This window comes from Leopardus geoffroyi, chromosome B4, assembly GCF_018350155.1.
Source record: "Leopardus geoffroyi isolate Oge1 chromosome B4, O.geoffroyi_Oge1_pat1.0, whole genome shotgun sequence".
NCBI classification, from domain to species: Eukaryota; Metazoa; Chordata; class Mammalia; order Carnivora; family Felidae; genus Leopardus; species Leopardus geoffroyi.
This window is the reverse complement of record NC_059341.1, coordinates 60824917-60843683: the sequence shown is the minus strand read 5'-3', so window position 1 is coordinate 60843683 and position 18767 is coordinate 60824917. Positions and strand designations below refer to the sequence as shown.

At 39.3% G+C, this 18767-nt stretch overlaps 1 long non-coding RNA gene across 2 annotated transcripts in view; it reads right to left on the bottom strand.

Annotated features, from left to right (window-relative positions):
- The window catches only part of LOC123590677, a 38564-nt gene extending 20300 nt beyond the window's left edge, over window positions 1-18264 (bottom strand). The window contains exons 1-5 of one of the 2 annotated variants that reach the window (XR_006708914.1): window positions 18122-18264; window positions 16230-16346; window positions 13526-13625; window positions 7736-7825; window positions 6104-6263 (exon numbers count right to left, since the gene is read on the bottom strand). This is a non-coding gene — a long non-coding RNA (uncharacterized LOC123590677). The remainder of the gene's footprint in view (window positions 1-6103; window positions 6264-7735; window positions 7826-13525; window positions 13626-16229; window positions 16347-18121) is intronic. The other variant, XR_006708915.1, reaches the window with a different exon arrangement.
- Window positions 18265-18767: the final 503 nt, after the last annotated feature.

The following is an 18767-nucleotide window of genomic DNA, read 5'->3' as shown; positions in this document are numbered from 1 at the left end:
AGGCTTGCTGGAAACATTTTATTTTCTTTGTATAGTATAATTATTACCTACAAACATGCAAAAACAATTTCAAATGCTATAAAATTTTTAATAGTTCTTAAATGGTTTAAAACTTTTTAAGGACAGCAAAAATGTAAAGTTACCCGTATCTCACAGACCCCTGTAACCTGTGGCAGGCCCACTGAGAGACACTGCAAATCAACTCTCTTTAGGACCTGGTGAAGCCCTCCAAAGTGGAATCTAAGTAATGGAAATAAAGAAGTAGTAGATCTCTCCCTTGCAGCCCCACTCCCACTCAGGTTTAGATGTGGCCAGGTTTAGATGACTGGTTATTTGTGAATGCAAAAGAAACCCCTCAGAAGGTTGGGGCTGGCAATGGCCAGCTCAGTCCAGCCCCACGTGTCCACTGTACTGTGGGTCCAAGGGGTCCTGGATCCAGAGTGCTTGGGAGCCGGAGACAGAAAGGAAGCATAGGAGAGGACAGGAAGTTTGGGAGCAAACGGGTAGGAATCAGACACATAGGATTATGTTCAGCTAGGGATGAGTCCATCATTCCGGAACCATCTCGGCGTGTCTGCCCATGGCCTAGGCTGTAAGGTGTATCCACCCTGAAATATGGAAATACTAGTATGACATCAGACTGATAAATGATGAGCAAATGGAGAAAAACAAAGGGACTGAATGCTTAAAAAGGAGGTAGTGATGGAGTAGGAAGGGAAGAAAGCAAACTTTGTTTTAGAGCAGTATCAGTGAAAACTAGCCGATGTTCTTAACACTTTTATCCCTTTCTCACTAACTCATCACTTACACTCTTTTTTAAAATGAACTGTATTTTGCAGAGCAGTTTCAGGTTCACAGCAAAGTTGAGTGAAAAGCACAGAGTTCCCATATACTCCCTATCCCCACACGAGCATAGCATCCCTGACTATTAACATGTAGCTCCACAGTGGTGCATTTGTTATAACTGGTGAATATATAATGACACATCATTGTCACCCAAAGTCTATAGTTTACATTAGGTTTCACTCTTGGTGTTGTACAGTCTATGGGTTTTGAAAAATGTATGATGAATGTAATCCACCATTATAGTATTATACACAATGGTTTCACTGCCCTAAAAATCTTCCATGCTCTGCCTATTCATCCTTCCCTATCCTGTAGCCCACCGCAACCACTGATCTTTTTTATTTCCAAAATGTCATATAGTACGAATCATACAATATGTAGCCTTCTCAGATGGGCTTCTTTACTTAGTGATATGCATTTAGGGTTTCTGCATATCTTTTCTGGCTTGATAGATCATTTCTTCTTAGCACTGAATAATATCCCATTATCTGGATGTACCACAGTTTATTTGTCTATTCACCTACTGAAGAACATCTTGGTTGCTTCCAAATTTGGTAATTATGAACAAAGGTGCTATAGACATCTGTGGGTTGTCTGGGTAGACATAACTTTTCAACTCATTTTGGTAAATACCAAGGAATATACTTGTTGGATTATATGGTGAGAATATGTTTAGTGTTTTAAGAAACTGCCAAACAGTTGGGGTGCCTAGGTGGCTCAGCCGGTTAAACACCCAAATTCGGTTCAGGTCATGATCTCGCAGTTTGTGAGTTCGAGCCCCGCATCGGGCTCTGTGCTGACGTCTCAGAGCCTGGAGCCTTCTTCAGATTCTGTGTGTGTGTCTCTCTCTGACCCGTCCTCTGCTCATGCTCTGTGTGTGTGTGTGTGTGTGTGTGTGTGTGTGTGTGTGTCTCAAAAATAAATTAACATTAAAAAAATGTTTTTGGAGAATAAACTGCCAAATTGTCTTCCAAAGTGGCTGTACTTGTCTTCCTCCCAGCAATAAATGAGGGTTTCTGTTCCTCCACATCCTCACCAGCATTTGGTGTTGTCAGTGTTTTGGATTTTAGACATTCTAATAGGTGCATAGTGGTATTGGCATTGTTGTCTTGATTTGCAATTGCCTGATGATATAGGATGTTGAACATCTTTTCATATGCTTATTATACCTGTGTATATTCTTTGGTGAAGTATCTGTTCAAGTCTTTTACTCATTTTTAATCAGATTTTTTTTATTGTTGAATTATTCTCCTGTTCTTTGTGTATTTTGGGTAACAATCCTTTATCAATATATCTTTCACAAATATTTTCTCCCACCTAGTGTCTTCTCATCCTCCTGACAGTGTTTTTCACAGAGCAGAAGTTTTTAATTTTAACTAAGTCTAGCTTATCGATTATTTCTTTCATAGATCATGAATTTGGTATTGTATTTAAAAAATCATCACACCCAAGGTCATTTAGATATCCTCCTATGTTATCTTCTAGGAGTTTTATAATTTTGCATTTTTAATTAAGTCTGATATATTTTGAGTTAATTTTTGTGAAAGGTGTAATGTCTGTGTCTGAATTAATTTTTTACATGCAGATGTCCAGTTGTTTCAGTACTATTTCCTGAAAAAGTATCTTTCCTCCACTGTGTTGCCTTTGCTTCTTTGTCTGTGTAACTTGTTGGGTTTTGATCGAAATTGAATTGAATCTATAGATCAAGTTGGGATGAACTGAATCTTGATAAGATTGGGCCTTCCTATCCATGAATATGGAATGTTTTTCCATTTATTTAGTTCTTCTTTGATTTATTTCATCAGAGTTTTGAGGTTTTCTTCATATAGGTCTTGTATATATTTTTTTAGGTTTATACCTAAGTATTCAGTACAGCCCTAGGCCACACATTAATTGACTCAGGAAATTCAGCTGACCACTAGTGACTTTGGTATATTAACCATGTATCCTGCAACCTTGCTCTAGTAGCTTATGAGTTCCACAGGTATCTTTCATCTATTCTTTCAGATTTTCTACATAGACAACTTATGTTCTTTTTAAGTTTTGTTATACCTGTGTTTTATTTTAGTTACTTCCACTGGAACAGCAGAGTTGAGGGAAGGAATTTCTGGGCAGATACAATTTCCCCTCTGATTCCCCATACTGAAGTGAGCAGAGCTGGAACTCAGCTCAAGTTTGTGTTTAGGTCAAAGCACTTGGAAGGATGGTGAAGGATGAGATAGAGGGTGAATAAGGTAATTACTTCGCCAATTTTTCAGACCTCTTGCCTGATTTTTGGCTCCCTCCTCTGCCCCCACCACCACAGCAGTGCTTCCTTTACCCAAACAGCCATGGATGGCTGGAGATGCCTTCTCATTCTCAGAGCTGGTACAATGCTTCCAAAATTTAAAATGTGTAACTGGCTTGTCCTTGAGTTTGTCCTTTTGCAACACTGGCTACCCAACTGCTCTCCAGAAATATAGAAAGATGTCTTTTCAATGGAGCAATCTAGGAACTTACAAAATAAAATAAAATAAAATAAAATAAAGATACCTTTGCTGCTATATCCTATCCTTCACTCTCAACCTCCCAGAAGACCTGGGTAAAGTCAAGTGGCCCCTACAAGCAAATATTCTATAAATGTGTGTTCAACATTGATTTGGTCAGGATATGGATAAACTTATTTTTTTAATCAATGAAAAGTAGGGTTAAAAACATTTGCTTGCTAATTCACTTCTACTGACCAGCAGGAAATGTTCTAAAAGCATTCAACAATTAGTTCCTGTTTTTCTGAAGTTCTCTTCTTTCTCCAGTTTTGTTCATTTGTAATTCTATGAACCAGAAACCGTTTTCGGAGGTATATGAAAGGGTGAGTAAAACAAACCACTTGCTGTTTCTCAAGAAACAGCACTAGGCCACACATTAATTGATTCAGGAATTTCAGCTGACCACCAGTGAACATGTATATCTCAAAAGTATGCAAATTAAGTGGACTGCTGTTAATAGAGTATTGTTTTCATTTCCTTTTGAGGGCAGTGCCTACTCCAGTGAGACTGGAACCAATTTGCATTTCCTTAACTATATAAGCAATTGATAGGAGAACCAGAATTAGGCACAGCTTTCCAAGTCATTCCAGTGAAACGTTGGAGTCGATTTGTCTTTGCCAGTGTTATTTTAGCAGCCTTTTAAAATCATATTTCCCCAATCCACCTCCTCCCACAGCTGCTCACCAGCCTGCCTCTTTAATTGGCTCCCAAACATCGGTCCCACCTAGTTCAGTCACTGAGTTTCTTTCTAAAATACTCTTCCTTGGCTCACTAACTTGAAGTTGACAACTTACTCCTGAATAATTTAGCTCCTTTCTTGAACTGCCTCCTCTTAAGACCTCTCTTAACTTTCACTTCTAAAGATGGGAGGAAAGTAAAGGTGTTAGAGACTCACTATATAATTGGCTAAGGAGTACATAAAGCTTTTTACCCCCTCCCTGACAGCAAGGGCTTTGACTCAGCCTGACATAAGGGCATAATATAACCCTTGTTTGATCTATATTCATCATATTCCTGCCTTTACTCACACCCGAGCATGATTTGCCTGCAATGCTTTTTTAATCAGGAGGGGATGAGGGTATGGAAAGAAGAGATAAGATTGATTCTTATCAGTAATTCTACACTGGCAAGTTGCAGCAATATTAACTACACTTCAATTCAAAATTCCATATCCCACAAGTCTCTGGGAAATAATTTGGAAATATGTATCAAAACCTTAAGGATATCTACATTAGTCAAGTCTTGGTTGCCTAAAGTCAGAAAGCCAGTTCAAATTATTGTAAGCAAAAAGAGGACTAGATTAGGCCAAGTAATTGGAAAAGTCTAGGGCAACCAGAAACTGAAATGATGTCATCAGAAATCTCCCTTCTGTCTCCATCTCTCAGCTCTGCTTTTTCCTATGTTGGTATCATTGTGGCATAGATGGCCCTTGTCAGTTCCAACCTTAAACAGTCCTTGGTGTCCATAATTTTGGAAGAAAAGAGATGTTTTTATCCAAACATCATTATCAGACTTAGAAAAATTCCCTCCTACTGGTCCTGCTTGGGTCGTATGCCCACTCCTGGACCAGTCACTGTGTTTGAGGTGATAGGAAACAGGACACTGTGATTAATCCCAACCATGTGACAAAAAGTTCTACCAGGTGAGAGCAAAAGCAATTCCTGAAAGGAAATGGATAAGTAGTGGAATAGGAGGTCAGTTCTGTCGACTTAAAAAAAAAGAAGAAGGAATTCCGAGCGGGCAGAAACAAGGGGTATCTATATTCAATGTTCATCCTCTTCCATATATTTATCCTTAGGAAATAACCAGAGGTGTGAGAGAGTGACAAGGTTATTCAGCACAAAATTATTTATAATAATGTAAAATCAGAAAGAAATGAAACATTCAATAATAACAGATTAGCTGAATACATTATGTTACATGTGTTCAATGGAGCACCTTGCAGCCTTTGAAAAGTGTGTTGTAGAAGAAACTTAATGACACAAAAAAATGTTCATGGTATGTTGCTAAGCATAACAGGGTGCAGAGTGTGGTCCCAATTCACATGCATTTTAATACATACACACATTTTGTCTGTATAAAATATAATGTATAAATATTATGAAAGATTGAAAGAATATATAATGTTGATTTCTTCTAGCTGGTGTAATTAGGAGCAATTTTAATCATTCTGGTACTTTTCTCTATTTTCTATAGTAAATATATATATTTTTAATTAAAAACATTATCGAAAAACTTTTAATTACTCACTATCAATTTAAAACTGATCATGCTGTTTTTCTCTGTGAAAGAAGGAGCTGGAATGGAGATCCTAATTACTGGTAAACAGCGAACTTTGGTTAGACTTCAAGGAAACTAATTAGGAGAATAAATTGTTCGCCAGTTTTCCAAGATTAGCTACGACCCAGATGTATTCTCTATTATGTCACATTCCCACATTTTGAGGCTTTACTTGTATGCACATGGCTGTCTTTTAGAATTAATCAAACAACTAGATCCATGCCCAAGCACAGGCCCAGATATCTGAACAGGGAGAGACTCAGGATATCCTTTCTGAGCTTCATAAGTACTCTTCATTGTATCTGGAGAATGTGAAACATATTTCCTGCTGCAAGGGACAAGGAATTTTTCTTGATAGCATTAGAAATATTCAGATTAGAGGAAGCAACTTCAGCAAAGCAGAGAGATAAAACATCCTAAAGGAAAAAATCTATAACTCCTAAATTTCTTACCCCACTTGTTTCAGTTTTCCCTGGAGAATTCCTTTTTTGAATGCGACTTTGCATCATCCAAAGAACCTCTGCATCATTCGACCTCAAAAGAGAGGATTGAATAATTGGTCTCTCCCCAGTTTACCAATTAAAAATATCAATGAGCCAAATCTTTAAAAGCCTAAAGGAAAAACAAAACAAAAAAAAATTATGCCAGTGACTTTACAAAAGTACAAAATTAGGAGAGGAGACAAACAGCAACACTTATGCACATTTATTTGTATCATTACCTGTGCTCACCATTTCACCTCTAAGCAACCCCCATTTCTTTTGGAATTACCCAACATGAGAGGCAGTTTGATGCCATGGGAAGATGAGTTACAGATGCTCTCCAATGAAGATGACATTTCTGTTTCTGGACACCCTTCCACCATGGCACACAACTACTCATGGAAGTTTGTTCAATAATCTGCTTTTATCTGACAAGACTGTTCATGTCTCCTGAGTAGAAAACTTGAAGCATATCAGACACAACAATGACCTACATGATATCCTCTATTCTTCCCTAATAACAGAACTCCAAGTATCTTTGGGAAGGCAGTGTGCCCAGATTAAAACTTTCATTTTCCAGCGTGGCAAATGTAGAGATGTGCCACCCAGATCCCCTTGCTTTAAGAAAGGAGTTGCTACCCACTTCAAGGAGTATGAGAGTCTCAAAATTAGCTGACTCATTTTTTTAGCTCCTGGCAAATTTCAAGCTGAGATCATGCTCTCCTGGAGGCAGCTCCTAGCCAATGACTAAATAAGATGGTAATATAAAGGCCTAACCATTTCTACCCAACACAGGACTTCCCTAATGGCAATCTTTGTCCTGGGGCTGCACATTGGGCTGGCAGAGATTTGTCAGGTCTGCATTAGGGAATGATGGCCCTCCTGACCAGTTTGGTGTCCTGCTTCTTTCACAAGTGTTACTCCCTATTAAACCTTTTACATTCCTAACTCCACCCAGCATCTGCTGCCTAAAGAACACAACAGGTGATACCAGTTTCCTGGTGGCATTGGGTGGCCATATGGCCAGTGAAATGTAAGTGGAAGTTGTTAGGTTGGAATCTAGAGAAGCTCTTTAATCAGAAGCAGTCTCAGCTGATATGGACCTTTTGCTCTCTGCATTTTCTCTTCCTTTTCCTTGGGATACAGATGCACTGTGAAGGGTGGAGCAGCCATCTTGTGAGAATGCAGTAACAAACACAAGGTCTAAAATGGCACGCTAAGGATGCCAGAGTCCATCTCGTGAAGAAATCACACCTGCTTTAGACTGCCTACCTCTAGGTTTCTTATTTTGCACAACAAATATCACTGCTACCTGTTTGACCCTTGATATGTTGGGTTTTACAGTGGAATGCAAATCTAACTAATTCATAGGACATAGGAAAACGTTCTTGGGATTAATCACGTTGTTAAATAAACCCAGCAGGTTAAAGAGCAATGTGCAGAGCATGTTTTCAATTATTTATTCATGTGTGTATGTGCATATGTACATACATATGTGTATCTTTTATATATGCATTTATATATATATATATATTATACATAATTTATCTATATAAAGCTAAAAGATGTGTTTAAGAAAAAAAGGAGGAGGATGATACCCACCTGCCCTGCCAAATGGACGAAGTCAACCTCCTTTAGGAAAGGGATTGGGAGTGACGTCTTGTTCACACCCCTCTCCTTCTCCATAACCATCTGACTTAAGAGGAATAAAACAATCAGCATGTGAAATATTTTCTTGTGCAAGACAAAAAGCAAATGTTTATCAGTTGTCTAAAACACATATTGATGTGCCCAGGAAACTGCAGAGCCAAATACTGCAAATAATTCAAGCTGATCATTTCTTTTCCCAGTAGAGTACAAGAATTTCAAATTTCCACCTTGTCATCACCTGGGAGTTCCCAAAGAAAAGGCAAGAAATCCAATCTTTACATTTCTGAATAAGGAAAACCAGGTATCTACCCATGTTTGGGGTTTTGAACCAGAAATCAGAAAATCTGAATTGCGCACATAGAATACTGAAAAACTTTTATCTGTAAGGGCAGCAATGTGACTTGTTCTACTTCCTTCACAGGAAGTTGTGAGAATCAAATGAGATAATTACTATAATATGCTACACAAATAAAAATTAATAATAATAGTAACAACAAGAACAGCAACTAAGGCTCTCTGCATGCCAGGCACTTGTACATTTTAACTCATTCAATCCTTGCAACCATTCAAGGATACCATGTGATGTGATTATGTGGCCCACAACACTGGGCCCCCAAATATCCTGAGGTCAATTCTCCCTGATGTATGCATTTTAGGGGTGGCCATACATATATTTAACAAACATACTTTATTAGTATTTTTTTCATGTTAACGAATACAGGAAGTGTGTTTAATCATGATCTAGTTGAACATTGAGTTTCTTCTATATCTTTGTGCTTCTAATTATTTTTAAGAAAAGAAGAAAGAAGACACAGGAGTAAGGAAAACTGTTGAACAGGCAAAGGTTTTCATTCCCCCTTTCCTTGTGTGTTTGCCTTAATCTCAGGAAGAGAGAAACTCTACTACATTTCCATCCTCTCTCTATTTGCCCTTTCTTGGTTCTTCTTCATAGGAGTAACTGAAATGACTGGTCAGAGTTGGGGACGGCCATTGATGCACTTTCACTGGCAAGCTAGACTGGCGTTGAAGACTCCTTGTCCTCCTACTCTGAGCCCAAGTCCAACAGATTCTACTTCCTGTAGGGGCAGCAAGCACATTTGGGCAGGGCCCAGAGCCAATATTTTAAAAAAGAGGCTTGTGGTCCTTGCCTTTTGTTTACTATTTGAATAAGTGGACTCAAGGTCTGTTCTGAAGGTCCTGCCTATGTCCTCACAATTGCATGCCTGAATATGCAGGCACAGAGGTCTATTAATCAGTGTACAAAGTAGGAATCCCCAGTGCAGCCAGACTCCAAATGCAGTCTCTAACACCACCATTTATCTCAGGCTTGCATTAAAGCAGGGTTTGTGGCTACTGCCTAGATTGAGAGAGTGGTGCACATCCTGTTTATTTGCCTAGTGATCTTTTCATGTATGTTCCTAGAAGACAAGAGGGTTAGTGGCACCCTAATCTTCTAAAAGAAATCCAAACTGTAACTTAAGAAATTTATCTCCTCTGACCATATATTCTTCCTATCTCCGGGTTGTGGCATAGGGTTTGACCCAGAATAATGGCTTAAAAAAATGCCTGTTGGGGGGCGCCTGGGTGGCGCAGTCGGTTAAGCGTCCGACTTCAGCCAGGTCACGATCTCGCGGTCCGTGAGTTCGAGCCCCGTGTCGGGCTCTGGGCTGATGGCTCAGAGCCTGGAGCCTGTTTCCGATTCTGTGTCTCCCTCTCTCTCTGCCCCTCCCCCGTTCATGCTCTGTCTCTCTCTGTCCCAAAAAAAATAAATAAACGTTGGAAAAAAAAAAAAAATGCCTGTTGGGTGAATGAATAAAGTATGCTAAAAAAAAAAAAAAAAAGGAAAGAAAAGAAAGAAAAAGAAAAAGAAAAAAAGAAAAGAAAAGAAAAAGAAAGAAAAAGTGGAGTTTGAAAGAAAATTTGGACAGGAGAAGAGGTTTCTAGAAAGATGAGAAGGTAAACTTAGCTTAGACCAAACGAGGAAGCATATAGACTTTCATAGAACCAAGCCAAAGTACTCAGAACCAGCACATACCACTTTGGAGCTAACAGAAGGGCCAGAGTCAGAACACAAGGGCAGAAGTACTCAGGCAGGAGCAGAGGTAACAGTTAGGTATTGACAGGTACCTCTATGTGCTCTATGACACATCTGGCTCCCAGCAGTGAACACATCTTGGGAACTTCAAGCAAGATATCTGTCAATATCATGTATTTTACATGTTAAAGGGAAACAACTAGCATATGACAGTTAACTTCCTCTTGAACAATAGATGAAAGTCATAAAGGAGATGATATGGGCAGTCCCCCACTTTAAAATATTGTTTAATTAATTACTTGCCAATAATTATTAATAAATAAATAAAATAATTATTATTAATAAATAATTGTTAAAATAATTAATTAAAAGTATTGTTTAATGAATTAATTGCTCATCAAAATAATGCATTGTAGTTAAAACAATCAAATAGCAATGGGCCGCCTGGGTGGCTCAGTAGGTTAAGTGTCCAACTTCAGCTCAGGTCATGATCTTAGAGATCATGAGTTTGAGCCCCACATCAGGCTCTGTGCTGACAGCTCAAAGCCTGGACTCTGCTTCGGATTCTGTGTCTCTCTCTCTCTCAAAAATAAACATTAAAAAAATTTATAGGGGCGCCTGGGTGGCACAGTCGGTTAAGCGTCCGACTTCAGCCAGGTCACGATCTCGCGGTCTGCGAGTTCGAGCCCCACATCAGGCTCTGGGCTGATGGCTCAGAGCCTGGAGCCTGTTTCCGAGATTCTGTGTCTCCCTCTCTCTCTGCCCCTCCCCCATTCATGCTCTGTCTCTCTCTGTCCCAAAAATGAATAAACGTTGAAAAAAAAAAAGACCAAGGCTGCTTGGTATTAAAAAAAAAAAAAATTATAAATAAAAAAACAATCAAATAGTGAAAAAAGGCTTGTAATAAAAAACAGCAGTTCCTGTTTCACCATTCACCAATTCTGGTATCTGTCATGATAGGCAACCTTTAGCTGTTTCTTTGGGCATATTTATTTTTTTCCCCCTTTGGGCATATTTCGAGGTAATATTCCTACACTGCTATTTCTTGATTACGAATTTTAGAAATCTATCCACTTCTTACGGAGAATAAAGCTCTAACCCTACTTTCACTATTCTCATTCATTCAACAGAGTTAGGTCACATCCGGGGGTAAATCAACATTATTATTATAACTATGTAATTGTTTACTGTTGAGATAAGTCGTGTGTTTTTTTTTTTAATTTTACATCTTTTTTTTTTAGAGTTAACCACTGCCTCTTTTTTTTCTTAATTTCCAATGTTCATAATCCTTAATTTTTTCTATCAATCTTCTGTACTTGCAGTAATAGCTTTTCCAAATGCCAGACACATCACTTATTCAATCAAATCCCTTTTTTCCCTGAAGCGCTCCACTCTGCTCTCCCATTCCCAGGCGCCAATCTTTTTCTTAAATATTTATGTATTCGGAAAGACAGAGAGGGAGTGGGGGAAGGGCAGAGAGAGAGAGTGAGAGAGAGAATCCCAAACAAGTTCCGCACTGTCAGCACAGAGCACCACACTGAATCTCATGAACTGTGAGATCATGACCTGAGCAGAAATCAAGAGTCCGATTTCGGCTTCACTGACTGAGCCACCCAGGTGCCCCTCCCCTGCTCCAATCTCGACTGCTCTTTAGGCACAGATTGACTAATTTTGTCATTTTCTTATAATGGATCCTCTTTTTTTCCTAGAGGATGCATTTCTCAGTTGTATCAAGTGAATGGGTTTATACTTTTTACAAGTATTAGCACTAGTATTTTTTTGACTCATTTTTATGAAACAATAAGGACGAGATGCAATTAAAGTGTTCTAAAAAGAATACAAACTACTGTTTAACAGAAATAATAGAGCCATCCAATAATCCAGCAGGTAGTACCAGCATGAAAATCCTTCACTCCTTGGGAGTAGTTGGTGTATGGAAAGTCAAGTGTTACGGGCAATCCATAAAAAGTACGGTTGTATTAAGGAATCTGTGAACTCTGGATAAGCTACTCACTTGGTATCTCTTCAAACCAATATCTTAAAGATATTTCCTTAACTGTGTGTGTGTGTGTGTGTGTGTGTGTGTGTGTGCACACCCACGCATGAAGGATAAACTAATTTTCTGCAAATTGACATTTATATTTTTTCTTCATGTCTCTAACCCTCATGCCAGCAGAATATTCATCTTCTTTAAGTTTCCTCAAAACAAAACTCCATTTAAAAATAAGGTAGGGATACCTGACTGGGCTCAGTCAGTTAAGTGTTGGACTCTTGATTTTGGCTCAGGTCATGATCTCACAGTCCACGAGTTTGAGTCCCGCATTGGGCTCTGTGCTGACAGCTCAGAGCCTGGAGCCTGCTTTGAATTCTGTGTCTCCCTCTCTGCACCTCCCCCGCTTGTGCTCTGTCTCAAAAATAAATAAATAAACACTGAAAAAAACAAATAAAAATGAAAATAAAGTAAGTGATTCAAGTAGACATTTTTCTGAAAATTCCACTGGGGAATAGTGCATAGCTTTTCACAAAAAGGGAAAAAAAGGAAGAGAGAGAGTCCTTTAGCTGTGCTCTTCTTTCAAATCTCTATATTTGGCTTGAAAACCCCTCTTCCTCCCTGCAGCAGCAAGCCTTCCTGAGGATGATCCCTACCTTCTTGGAGCTTCCCTCTTCTCTCCTAAACTCTCTTAGGCCAAGCACTTGCACTCTGCCCAGCTCTTGTAGCAAACTTGCACAAAAACCATTTGTTTCTACTTATTTCTGTCTTGCTGCCTGCCAAAGGCTCCAAGATTGGTCCTCTAGTTCATCGAGATCCACTTTCCTTAGAAGTCAGTGAAGGATTATTAATAATAAATTAAGTTTTCCTCTTACATGTTCAAATTCAAACTAACAGATTTCTTATATGCACTAAAATTAGAATTTGGACTGATCTCAATTTCTCCACTTATATAAGGAGATGCACATCAAAATCTAGGTTTACCAGCACCACATTTCCAGATTGGGGTGGGGGGGGCACGTTTTATGCCACTTACAGATTTATGCCTGGGTAAGCTGACTGACTAACCCTGTGAGAGGGTTAGTTGAAAGCAGAACAAGTGGGGCCCCTGGGTGGCTCAGTTGGTTGAGCCTCCAACTCCTGATTTTGGCTCAGGTCATGATCCCAGGGTGTGGGTCGAGCTCTGTGTTAGGCTGTGTGCTGAGTGTGGAGTCTGCTTGAGATTCTCTCTCTCTCACTCTCTCTGTCTCTTCCCCCTCCTCCTCCCAAGCTTGCACTCTCTCTCTCTGTCTCAAAAAAAAAAAAAAAAAAAAAAGTGGAATAAGTGAAATCAAGGACCACCATGGAGTCTTCCGAAGAAAGGAAGTCAAAGAAAACACCACAGGGGGTGGAGGGAGGGACTGGCAGGTAGAAGGCAGCATAGTATCCAGTGTTTGGTTTTTCTGGACTGTGAAGGACAACTGTTGGACTTTCAGGCTAGAGGAGTTGGCAGAGACTAAATTATGGAGGGTTCTGGAGCCAAACTGAGGAGTTTTAGGATTTCATCAATAAAGCAACAGCAATGGATTCCAGTGGGAAGTCTTACACTTATCTTGGTAGATAGAAAATAGAAGGAAATGTGAAAAAGGAAGAAAGAAAAACAGAAGAGGAATGAATGAAAGAAAAAATAAGAGAATCCTAAGAGTCTGAAGAAGCCTTGACATTTCTTTAGTCCCACCTTCTGCTCAGTGCTGGAATCCTTTCTTCAAATCCTGTGCTGAAGGTTCCATATCTCAGAGTTATCTAGAATTTTTATTTTGAGGTCTTTGTAGATTCACCTGCAGTTGTAAGAAATAATATAGAGAGATTATGTATATTCTTCATGTAGTTGCCCCCAATTTGTATGATTACAGCACAAGGTCACAGCCAGAAAATTGTTTTTATACAATCCATCCACCTAATTCAGTTTTACCAGTTTTACACGTACTCATTTATGTGTTTATGTGTATTTAGTTCTTTGTAATTTTATCACATGTATAAACTTATGCCTTCACTACCACTGTCAAGATACAAAGTAGCTTATCACTAGGATCCCTGATGCCTTCCTATTACAGCCACAGATATCTTCTTCCTTAATCCTGCCCTAACCCTTAGCAACCACTAATCTGTTCTATTTTTTAAATAATGTTATATAAATGGAAACATACAGTATGTAACATTTTGAAACTGGCCTTTTTCACTCAACATAATTCTTTGATGATCCATTCAAGTTGTTGCATGTATCAATATTTTATTCTTTTTACTTAAAAAAATTTTTAAGTATAGTTGACACGCAGTGTTACATTAGTTTCCAGTGTACAACATAGTGATTTGACAAGCTTATATGTTATGCTAAGCTCACCACAAGTGTGGCTACCATCTGTCACCATACAACGCTGTTACAGTATGATTGACTATATTCCCTATGCTGTGCTTTTTATTCCTGTGACTTACTCATTCCATAACTGGAAGCCTGTACCTCCCACTCTCCCCTTCACCCATATTGCCCATCCCTCCACCCACCTCCCCTCTGGCAACCATCGGTTTGTTCTCTGTATTTATAGATCTGATTCTGCTTTTTGTTTATTCATTTGTTTTTTTAGATTCTACATATGAGTGAAATCACATGGTGTTCGTCCTTCTCTGCCTGACTTACTTCACTTAGAATAATACCCTCTAGGTCCATCCATGTTGTCGCAAGTGGCACAATCTCCTTCTCTATATGGCTATGTAATATTCCATATATATATATACATACACATCTTCCTTTCCCATTCATCTCTCAATGGACACTTAAGTTGCTTCCATGTCTTGGCTATTATAAATAATGTTGCAATAAACATGCATAAGCATGTATCTTTTCTAATTAGTGTTTTTGTTTTCTTTGGGTAGATAACCTGATAGTGAAATTATTGGATTGTATGGTATTTCTATTTCTTTATTTTTTAAGGAAACTCCATACTGTCTTCCACAGTAGCTGTACCAATTTACATTCCCACTAACAGTGCACGAGAGTCCCTTTTTCTACATATTCTCACCAACACTTGTTATTTCTTATCTTTTTGTTTCTAGCTATTCTGACAGAGGTAAGGTGATATCTTATTGTGGTTTTGATTTGCATTTCCCTGGTAATTAGAGGTGTCGAGCATCTTTTCATCTGTCTGTTGGCCATCTGTATGTCTTTTTTAGAAAAGTGTCTATTCAGGTCCTTTACCCATTTCTTAACCTATTTGTGTGTGTGGGGGGGGGGGTGGGTGTTGAACTATGTAAGTTCTTTACATATTTTGGATATTAACCTCGAATTGGATACGTCACTTGCAAATATCTTTTGTAAGTTGCCTTTTTGTTTTGTTGATGTTTTCCTTTGCTGTGCAATGGCTTTTTATTTTGATGTATTCTCAAACATTTATTTTTGCTTTTTTCCCCTTGCCTTAGGAGACACATCTAGAAAAATGCTGCTACAGCCAACATCAGAGAAATTACTGCTTATGTTTTCTTCTAGGATTTTTATGGCTTCAGGTCTGACGTTTAGGTCTTTAAACCATCTTGAGTTTATTTTTGTGCATGGTGTTAGAAAGTGGTCCAGTAATCGCTTCTCGGCCTTTTGGCTAAGATCAAGTGTAGAAAGTGGTCCAGTTTTCCCAGCACGATTTGTTGAAGAGACTGTCTTTCCCCCATTATACATCCTTGCCTCATTTATCATAGATTAATTGACCTTATAAGCATGGCTTTATTTCTGGGCTCTCTGTTCTGTTACATTTATCTATGTGTCTGTTTTTGTGCGAGTACCATAATGTTTTGATTACCATGGCTTTGTAGTACATCTTGAAATCTGGAATTGTGATACCTCCAGCTTTGTTTTTCTTTATCAAGATTCCTTTGGCTATTCAGGGTCTTTTGTGGTTCTAAAGAAATTTTAGTATTATTTGCTCTAGCTTTGTGAAAAATACTGTTGGTATTTTGATTGGTAATGCATTGAATCTGTAGATTGCTTTAGGCAGTATGGACATTTTAACAATATTTGTTCTTCCAACCCATGAGCCTGGAATATCTTTCCATTTAATATTTCATTTTTTTATGGCTTAGTAGCATTCCATGGTACGAATATACCACAGTTTATTACAAATGAACTACTATTTGAATATTTGTGTACAGGCTTTGTGTGAATATAAATTTTTGTTTCTTTGGGGTAAATGCTCAGGGGTGCAATTGTTGGATCACGTGGTAGTAATATATCTCAATTTTCAAGGAACTGGCAAACAGTTTTCCAGAGTGGCTCCACCATTCTACATTCCCACTAGATTCAGTTTTGGAACACAGATTTTAAAAAATAAAACAGAATTTTAAAACTATAATTTTAAAATGTATTTTAAAAAATAAAAGAAAAAAGCTTAGAGACAAACCGAGGATAGTCTGTTTTCGATATCATTTCCTTGCTCTTTCATAATAAAGAGAAGCCGAGATTCACATTTTCCGGGATCGCCTTCCCCATGTAGTTCCAGGTCTGTCAGTGAGAAGCACTGCAGTGAGATGTAGACAGTGGAAGAGAAGGTAAAGTTATCACTCTTTGGAGGCCACCACAGGCAGGTATGTGAGCTGATGGTGGATCCACAGTTCTCAGCAGTCTCCAGATGCACCTCAAGGAACTACCTGCTTCAGAAATGTTGGCTGCCAAGACCACCTTGATGGTGCTGCAGCTGTGACGGTTTGTGCGAGCTTCCCTTACGGTCTTGACTTTAAAAGCAGGTTTTAGGTGAGGGGCGCCTGGGTGGCTCAGTCAGTTAAGCGTCCAACTTTGGCTCAGGTCATGATCTCACAGTTCATGAGTTTGAGCCCCACATCAGGTTCTGTGCCTGGAGCCTGCTTCGGATTCTGTGTCTCCCTCTCTCTCTGCCCCTCCGCTGCTCACAGTCTGTCTCTCTCCCTCAAAAATAAAATTTAAAAAAATAAAAAAAACGAAAGTAGATTTCAGGTGAGCCTTGGAGGACTACCCACTTTGGGCTGCAGGCTGCAGTCATTGGCGAGAGCGTCCTTTACTGTGCTGGCCCTTCCAAAGTCTGTAGGTCTCTAGCTCCCGGTATTAAAATCCTCCACACTTGGAGCACACGCATGGTATCAATTTTCCAACTGTTGTGTAGGGTAGCTCCTTTTTATTTGCCAAGAGTTTTTAAAACTTTAAAGATTAACAATAATTTCTTACTATTGTCCTCATTTCAGGAGGATGGATATACTCAAAATAAATTATGGCCTTTTACATTAAGTGAATCTAACTTTATTTTTAAAAGTTCCCTATAGGGGCGCCTGGGTGGCTCAGTCGGTTAAGCGGCCGACTTCAGCTCAGGTCATGATCTCGCGGTCCGTGAGTTCGAGCCCCACGTCGGGCTCTGTGCTGACAGCTCAGAGCCTGGAACCTGTTTCCGATTCTGTGTCTCCCTCTCTCTGACCCTCCCCCGTTCATGCTCTGTCTCTCCCTGTCCCAAAAATAAAATAAACGTTAAAAAAAAATTTTAAAGTTCACTATATTATCATTCTTTGTTTCACATCACTGTATATTAGTGAAAATGTCACAGTGAAAATGTCATCATAATTCAACACAAGTTTGTGAGCTGGCACTTAGGGGCTAAGCAGCAGCAGACCGCAATGGTTAAAAACAAGAGCCCTAGAAGCAAGTAGTCTGAGTTGAAATCTCAGCTCTACTGTCTCTGTGCCTTACTGTACCCACTTGTGAAATGGGGATAATTATCGTGCTTTCCTCCTAGCACTGTTAGGACAACTGCATAAGCTAATACACAAAAGGCATGGTGAACCCTGGCTGGCAAATAATAAGCCCTCATTAGCTAATGTAAACATTGGCTGTAACTTAGCACTCTGACCTGTGCAGCTAAGAGCAGTTAACATGGTTTTCTCCCCCTGAAGCCAGGCCAGTCTCAGGTAGGGACAATAGAAGTCAGCATGTCACTCAAGGTAGTCTTTCACCAAAACTGATCTGACATCATGATCGGATCCCTCTAGAAGGAAGCCTTTACCTGCCACCCCATTTTCTACAAGGGTTAAATTTCCTTGCTTTAGAATTCTAGCCTTCTTGACCCAGTCTTGGATGCCTGTTTCTAGACCTCTCTGAGGCCAGTCACCTGTGCATAAGGGTCTTGGCTAATTATCTGCAACCCCATCCTCTGCTGATACCTTCTTCTACTCTGCTTGGATAGAGAATACTGCTTTAACAATAGCGCACAAAGTGTTTGAGTTAGGACTGATTGAGTTTAATTACATAAAACAGAAAACTGAAATAACTAACCTACACAAGTAAGAAGCTTGTAGGAAAAATCCAGCCTGTACGGTCAGTCGCTCTGTGATGTCATCAGTGCTCAGCAACCTCCTTTCTCAGTCTGTAATCCTGACCATTGCGGCAGATTCTTCCGGCATCTCATTGATCACCCATATCTATGAGGGAGGTTGGTAAATAAGCTTTTCAGGATTGCCAGATAAAATATTGTATGAGACAGGCTTATACTAAGACAGACTCAGCTGAGGGCCCTGTGTTTTTATTGGTTAAGCTGGCAACCTTAATACTTTTATTGGACTGGATACATTGCCGTACCCAATAGTAAGGGGGGTCCAATTGGAAGCTGGACTGTCCACTGGCAGTCTCTGCCATGCTGAGCCTTCTGTTTTCTTCTGTTGCTTGGTCTTCCAATTTTTAGCCCATTTCCCTTCCCTATTCCTAGAATAATGAGCCAGTTTTCATTTTTACCAGGGTTTCTCATCTACTACAATTTCTTTATTTTTCTTTTCTTTTTTTAAAGCAGGTTCCATACCCAGCATGCAGCCCAATGTGGGGCTTAAACTCAGGACCCGGAGATCAAGACCTAAGGTGAGATCAAGAATTGGATGCTTGAGGCACCTGGGTGGCTCACGTGGTTGATTATCTGACTCTGACTCAG